The sequence below is a fragment of the Gavialis gangeticus genome, unplaced genomic scaffold (genome assembly GCF_001723915.1).
Source record: "Gavialis gangeticus isolate Ggan-Ray unplaced genomic scaffold, GavGan_comp1, whole genome shotgun sequence".
Taxonomy (NCBI): domain Eukaryota; kingdom Metazoa; phylum Chordata; order Crocodylia; family Gavialidae; genus Gavialis; species Gavialis gangeticus.
Window position 1 is genome coordinate 7,343,652 of NW_017728998.1, and position 8,025 is coordinate 7,351,676.

Genomic DNA, 8,025 nt, shown 5'->3' on the forward strand with positions numbered 1-8,025 from the left:
GGGGGGGGGGGGTGTGGCATGCAGCCAGACATGGAGAAGCAGCAACCACTGCCTGCAAGCTTCCCCTGCCCCCTGCATCCAGCTGGACAGGCAGCACCTGAACGGCACCGCAGGATTATGCGTGGCAGTGCTCCATCCCCACCTGCCCACACATACCTCCTGGAGCCTTGTCGTGTTGACAACCCCTGGTTTAGAGATAGTGTTATCATTCATAATACTGTGGGATCTTGAATTTAGTGAGTACAACAGCCACTCTTCTTGTGGGATCATCGTAAGGAAATAACAGGTATCAAACCAAAAGACAAGCATTTTCTCAAGTCAAAAGGAAGAGGCACATGAAGACACTCAAAAATCTTGGACCATGTGGGTGGATGTCACAGGTATGACCCAGGTGTGGCAGATGGGGGTTCGGAAACTCCCAGAAATCCAAGAGCCAAAGCCAAGTGTCAAAATGCTATATCTCTGTGCAACTCCAAGGCATCAGGCCAACGGACGACAGGTCTGTAGTCAAGGTGCAGCCAGAAGTCAGGAGCCAAAAGTTCAAAACAAGCCATGTGATAAGCAGGTATGAGACAATGGGGTCCAAGGCAAGGGGCAAGACAGAAGCAAGGTACAGGGGTCAAAGGCTGGAGCAACACAGGAACAGGGCTGGAGTAAACATGAGGCAGAGCAGGAGCATCCAAAGCAGAGTGAGACAGAAGCGGCAGGAGGTTCCCAAATAGCAAGGCTACAGATGCTGTTGCCAAGACAAGGCTCCAGGGAAGTGGGGAGGTTTCTATAGCTCTCCCATCAAGGGCTTGTGGCTTCCATTGGTTCCCTTTGGTCACAGTCTCCCACTAGAGTTTCACAGGAGAACCCAGGCCAGCCTGGGCCCAGCACCCAGCCAGCTGCATGGTGGTGCTTCAGCCCAAGCCTCTGCCCATAAACCTGGAACACCTGAGTTTGAGCCTGGCAATAAAGGGCTGGTCAATGGTGGGATGCAAGGGGCTAGAACAGGAGAAAGTCAGAAAAAAGGAGAAAAGAGACGCATGTAAGTAGCCACCAGTCAGCGTGGACCGGCTGGAGGCACGGAACGGAGAACCTAAAAAGTGCTTTTTCAGCTTGAGTGCTGGCTGAAAGGACAGCAGCCCCGGAGGAAACCAGTTCCCATGGGCAAGAAAACAGAATTCTGGACATTTTTTTTTTCTGTAAATGGAAAAGAGTCTATCATCAACTGTTGCTCCTAATTGAAAGGACCTGACAGGCCCTGAACAATGCCCAAATTGCTTTGGCCCAAAAAGGCTAATAATATTATGCAAGATGTACTTTGAAGGGGGTGGCTTGGGGAAAACAAAATGATAGGACACGCAACATTTGCAAGCCAGCCTGAGATTCTGATGCCAGAAATGTTAAGATGTTTGCAACCAAACCTCAATCCCCAGGTTCTATGACACTGTGCACAGAGGTAGTGTCATCCAGATACCTGTAAATACATGTGCATCCTGGCAGCCTTTTCCAACCTGAAATGCCTCAAGGATGGTCTGTGTTCAATTAAAGTCAAGCAGAGAAAGAAACCCCCTTTGCATGGGGCTAACTTTCATTTTCTGGCCTCAGGTAAAGCAAACAGGTAGATACCACATCAAGTCTTCTCCAAGGCCATCAGAAAGAGAATAGCAATAGAACATGTGGGAATATGAAATAAAACATTAATAAATGCACTTTCCCTACAAGCCATCAAAAGAACAACAGCTACTTTCTATAAGTAAACATCTTTAAAAAGTTATTACCATGAAGATAATCAGGGAATAGAAGTGTCCATTTGTCATTCCTTGTTATAATTCTGGGGTGAGAAATCCTTTGCTCAAAGTTAAAACTTTCTCAGTATTGAATTTTCAAGAACCCGTCTGCTTCAAATCTGACAGATTTGATATTGATTTGGTAGAATAACCTTTATCTCAATCAAAAAAAGTCTGCCAAAACAGTCCCTTTACAACTTTGAAACAATGAATAAAGGATATCAAAGAGGAAAATCTCTTTGCTTCTAGTCTCTGGAAATAACCTAGAATCCAATACCTGCTGCATACTAAGTCACCCCAGGGAAGAAAAACCAAATAGAATAGACACCATAGGAGAATGTTATCATCATCTGCAGAAAAAAAATAATTTAAAACAAGATGAAAAAATTTGGGACTACATTCAGATAGCAAGAATTACAAACACTACAAATCAGCAGAAGAGACAAATGCCAGCTGCAGAACAGATGCAGATGTATGTGGCCCCTCAGTATCCTTTGTAATTTCAAAGAATACCGAGGGGCCACAAAAATAGCCACAAAAAGAGATCGCAATGAACTGAGAGACCAGGGGAAGTTTGGAAATGAGTGATTTAACTTAAGGAAGCAAGATCCTCTGCTGGGATAAGGAAGCACTTGTGTTATTCTCATTAGTATTCACTGTTTGTTGCCTACAAGGGCTAGTACCTGGAGGAGTTCAGTGAACAGCAGCTTATCTCCCCAAATAGTGACAGGGTAGCTTTCTATTACGCTATGTAAACTTCATTTAAAAACTCTCCAAAAAGTTCCCTGGGATAAAAAGCAGCTGCTTAATTTTAAAATACATCTTCCTTATCTTTGGCAAAGGCCCAGTGCCCTTTTGATGGACAGGCAGACTTCCCCCACCTTTCAAGAGTACAATTTTGAAGAAACCTGACGGAGTCTCAGTGCAGATGGGGTATGTTATAAGTCACAGTTAGTCCTTCAGGCATTGACCTTCCAGACCCTCTAGCACCCAACACAATCACATTCGTTATAGATTGGTGGACAGAGCACAGATAGCATCTGCTCCGAAATGAATTCTGCCATCCTTATTGGAAGTAGAAACGCTACAAAAACCAAGTGATAGCCTACAAAACAGCTCTATCAATGTTTTCCCAAAACAGATGGGCCAATCCTCTGTGCCCTGGAAACTGAGCCAGAGCCACCAGGTGCAGGATTTCAAGTTCCCAGTGGGGAAGCTGTCTCAATGTGGTTTTTTAAAGCCTCCTGTGTGCCAAGACCCATGGTACAGGGCACGGACAATTGGGAGTTTCTGGCTTCCTACCTGCTCATGCCTCATATGAAGGGGCTGTAGCTGGGGAGTGGGGAGCTCTCAGCCTTATGCCCACTTTTTAAAAGTCTGGGGCACAGTAAGCCTGAGATCATGGACTCACAGCATACCTCCCCCCGAACAATTTGCTTCTGGGAATCAGTCCAGGACCTGGTATTGTCCTCCAACCCAATCCCACTGATGAGGTAGGGGATAGCTGTTCCCCAGAGGCCACGGGGCTGCCTCATGCCAGATCCCTACACTCAGCTGAGCATTGGGATCTATCATGCATCAATCCTGATATGCTGCACATTCAAATTAAGGCACGATATAAACAAGCCACGAAGAAGATACATATTATGTGTGTAATACCTTGGTGGTACATTTGCTACATTATCATGTCATAAATTGGCTTTAGTGCATGACTGGGTGGCTATTTATAGCATGATTAACACCTTAATTGCTACGTAAATGTACCGTATGCTACGGTGTTTACATATTAAAGTTTTCTACCTGAATTGAGCCCCTTCTTTTTCAGAATGTTAGCAAACACATTCTCAAGTTGTTTCTTTTGTTCTGTTTTGATTTGCCAAATTTCAGGTACTACAGTTTGCCATTTCACATGTAATGCCACTTAGCAATGGTTGGCTTGTAAGTCTCACATTTTTATGCTCCAATGGAATGAGTATGACTCTCTCACCACCAGTGACGGGAATGAATGCTTAAAACACTGATTCAGTGACGAGCCGCTGCCGCACCAGACCCGGAGGGCACCGCCTGAACCACCCCCCCACTTCGCTTCACTTTGAGAGGGTTCTTCTACCACGGACTACCCCACTCCACCCAAAGAGGACCCCCGTGATGAGACTTTATGGACTGAGACACTTCCTCCACCATTGCGGACCATTGTAACAGGTTTGTCTGTATCTATCTCCTTTCTCTCTCAGCGTCGCGAACCCCCTCCCTCCCCCTTCCCCCACCCCTGGGGCTTAGTTGGCTAACATTGTATCGCCTGTAACCTAGTTGCGTTCCCCTCCTTACCCCCATCCCTCTATTGTTAGTCCCTCGCTTGGGCACTCTATTTCCATCTCAGCTTTGTCATCTTTTTTCTGGATTTCCAATCCTAAACATCTACTAATAAAAGACAATTTGCTTTACATGACTATGGTCACATACACGCTTTACATTTCTACCAGGAGAATCACAGTTCTCCCAGGACAAGCCCTATAGCTGCATCCATACATGCATGGATGTTTGGTTCCCCAGGGACAAATGGTGGTGGTGCACCCTGTGCTGCCACTAGTTGTCCCCAGGGAATGCCCATGCCATGTGTCCTCTGGCACACAGCAGGTTACCCTGGGTGGGGTAGGGGAGGCTGGGGCCAGCACTGGCCTGGCCCCAGAAGCCTTACCTGAGATCCTGGGTGCCTCCTGGGGCTGCAGCAGCAGTGATCCAGGTGCACGGAGACTGGTCATCAGCTAGCAGGTGGCTCTGGCAGGCCAGGCTCCAGTTTTGAGTGGCGCATGCTATCTCTGCTTTTTTTGTCCAGGTTTTTTGGCCCCTGGATATTTCCCAAGTGGCACCCAGGATAGTTTCTCCTGGGAAAGCAGGTACATACACACTTTCAAAGGAGCTGCAAGGCTATCCTCCAGTATCCAGGCATGCACTGCTGTGCCCCCCCATCACCCGCTACTCCACTTGGATTTGGGCTGGACTACACTACTGTAGCTAAGCATGAAGCAAATCCTTCCCCTTGACCACCTGAAGCCAGGAAAGCTGAGCCCCTTTTACCAGCCCTGCACTGTGCTCCAGGGCTGAGAGAGACACAGGGTGCCAAGGCAGCTGTGTCTCCTGCTTATGACCCAAACCTGGACTGCTGAGGCACCCACACCCCTAGACACAAACACCCAAAGCTCCCCAAGACCTACATATTGACACTCCTTCAACTGACAATAAAAGATACACACTTTGAAACTCCTCTCACTGTAAGAAGGGAGAGAGGAAATAGGGGATTCTGAGCAGGGGTGGTCATTCAGCCAATTTTTCTGCTGGAGAATAATTCATCATTCATTTGAACACTTGCACATGGCTTACAAGCATACAATTTTCCTTTCATGTCCTAATCCAAAGCTTAATTAATAAAAACACACCCTTGGCTTCAGAAACCTTTGCATCAGGCCCTCTTTCAACATTAACAGGGGTAAAATTGAGATGCACAGATGTCAGAAAAAATTAAGAGTGGAAAAAACCTTGCTGAAACAGAATTTGCTTTCCTAATTTAAAAATACACAGAACACTTTGTACAGTTTTTACCTGTTTTTAGTGCACATATGGACAGGTGCCATCTTAGGTACAAGATTAAACCAAGACTGGCAGTACATACGTCTACAAGTCATTCTCCATTTCAGAATATTTTGATCTTCGAAACTAAACACCAAATGTATTGACCAATCCTTCAACAACAAATGTTGGCAGTAATTTTGCCATACAGATTCTCTATTTTAAGCTTCCTGTTAAAAGTTTATAGATGGGAAGCCTCTGATCTATATATAGTGGGCACATCTACATGTGCATTAATGCACCTTTTCTAATGCGCATTATATTTTGTACCTCCAATATGAGGTGCTAAATTAATGCATATTTGGCTGCCCTAATGCGCAGTAGTATATTTGCATGGTTTTTTTAGTGAGGCTTAATGTGCAGTAGACTACTTTACCATGCATTAAAGCATCACATAAAAAAACTGTGACATTATGCTAATGCACAGTAAAATAGTTTACTGTACATTAAAGCTTATATGTAGATGTGCCCACTGTCACATCTAAATTCCCATTTTAATTTGATAGGAACTTAGTAAAAACTTCAGAATGGATCTAGTTCCCTTTTCTTTGTACAGGATTCCTTATGCATTTAACTTAGACTCAAGCCTGACAGCATAAATGAGAATCTTTCCATTTACTTCAGGAAACTTTGGAGCAGGGTTATATCACGTAACACCTTTTCAAGACAAAGAGAAAAAAGGCTAAAGAGAGATGGGGAAAGATATTCCAAGGTTTGGACAATGGGAAAGAGCAGGTTTTAGATGACTTCGGAAATAAATCAATATTTGCTGAAATGAAGACATTATAGCACCATGTCCTTTTACTGCTAGATATTAACTAGAAAGTATTTAAATCAGCAAGACCTGCAATTTTGAAATGGTATTACAAGTACTAACCCAAAATTGAACTGCGATATTTATGGACAATTGGGTTGGGGAAAAAAAAAAAAAAAAAATCAAAGCACAGTTGGATTTATTATGAGCACTGAATAGGGAGGCACCATTCATTTTTTAAAGGAAACTGTAGCAGTTAGAAAATGGAGATCCTTAGTAGACTGGAGCTGGTGGAATAGTACAGAAACGGATTTGCTAATATCTTTGTGACTAAATATTTTGAAGTCACTCTGTGTTCATAACTGGAAGTCCATATTTCAATGTGTAGTAATTGATCTGAAAATGTACATGAATCCTGGAAATTGCAAATGGCTTTTCAACTGAAAATTCAAACAAAGTGAAAGTCTTCAGCAGTTTTCTTCTGCTTAAAAAGTTTCAGTTCTCCCATCAGAGAACAGATGCAAGACCTTGTTACCTATGTGATAAATCAGAGGATAGTCAAAGATACTCAAAGCAAAGAGTTTGGCTACAATGCATTGTCTGGAATTTAGTTTAAAAGCTCTTGAATGAAGTGTCTCAGATTCCTCTCTTGCCCTCCTCACTCTGGAACATTTCGTGAAATATTGACAAGAGAAATGGACTAAATTCATGATCAATGCCATTATCGATCAATATTTCAACCAGGTCCAGACTTGCCCTGTTCCAATGCAGAAAAGCTAAGATTCAATTTAGACTCTAACACTCCTGTTATGTTAGAAGCCATGTGCTTTTGAGTAGATGGAGCAGGGTTGAGGGAGGTAACTCATGGATTCAAAACCCTGCATGAACTGAAATAAGCATGGCTATATTGCTCTCAGCTAATGAAAATAGAGTTCTAAAGAAAGCTAGTGAAATTCCAAGTTTGCTTTCCTCTGATACAAGCCAACATCAGGGATCTTCTAAGCACAGCGGATTTATCTAAGCCTATATCTGAACACCCCGAGTGTATTTTACACAGGCTGTGTGGATACAGGCCCCTTCTCCCTGGTGTGTGTTAATGTTGCTCATCACTGATGCAACGGGAGCAAGCAGTGGAAAAACACTGCCCATAGATATTCATATCAATGCAGAAGGATTTTTCTTCTTCAGTACTCACCAGGGTATCATTCTTGCTTTCCATAAACATTTGTGCTTTAATGCGAATTGACATCAAATGTGAGTTTAGCTAAACAGATTGAATATTGGCTAAAAGCAAATTTGGAACTGCATATTCACAGTTGTAAAATTTACCATTTATACTGTGCCTATAATTAATGCAAAGGATCTTCTGAAAAGTACCTGTTTTCACTTACAGGTGCATTTGCTTTGGTTGCGTATGTGCTCCTTGAACACATATGAAAAGGGCTCCATTTTTACTGGCATGGAGGGCCATGACAAATGAATTATCCTATGACCATGTTGCTGAAGGAACAATAAGCCAGATCCAGAATTTACCCCAAACCTGCACTCATTCCTTAGCGTGGACCACAGCCAAGTGAGTAGAGGTGCCTCAAGATGATCCAGCAAATAAGGAGTTTATTTTTACAGTCATTTTGCCTTAATGACTTGTACTGAAAGTCAGGAGTAAGTTTCCCATGACAGGAGTCCTGCAGAGGCTGGACATACCAATTCTGTCCGGCAAAGTGATTTTGACAGATTTTTTTTCCTGTTTCCCCTTTTCGTACCTGCCACACCGTTCAGCTGAAAATAGCTTCTAGAGTGAAGGGCTGGCAGTTTCACCTTGGCATTGAAATCCTCATCAGGACATGTCCTGAGGCTTTGCAGCCTGTT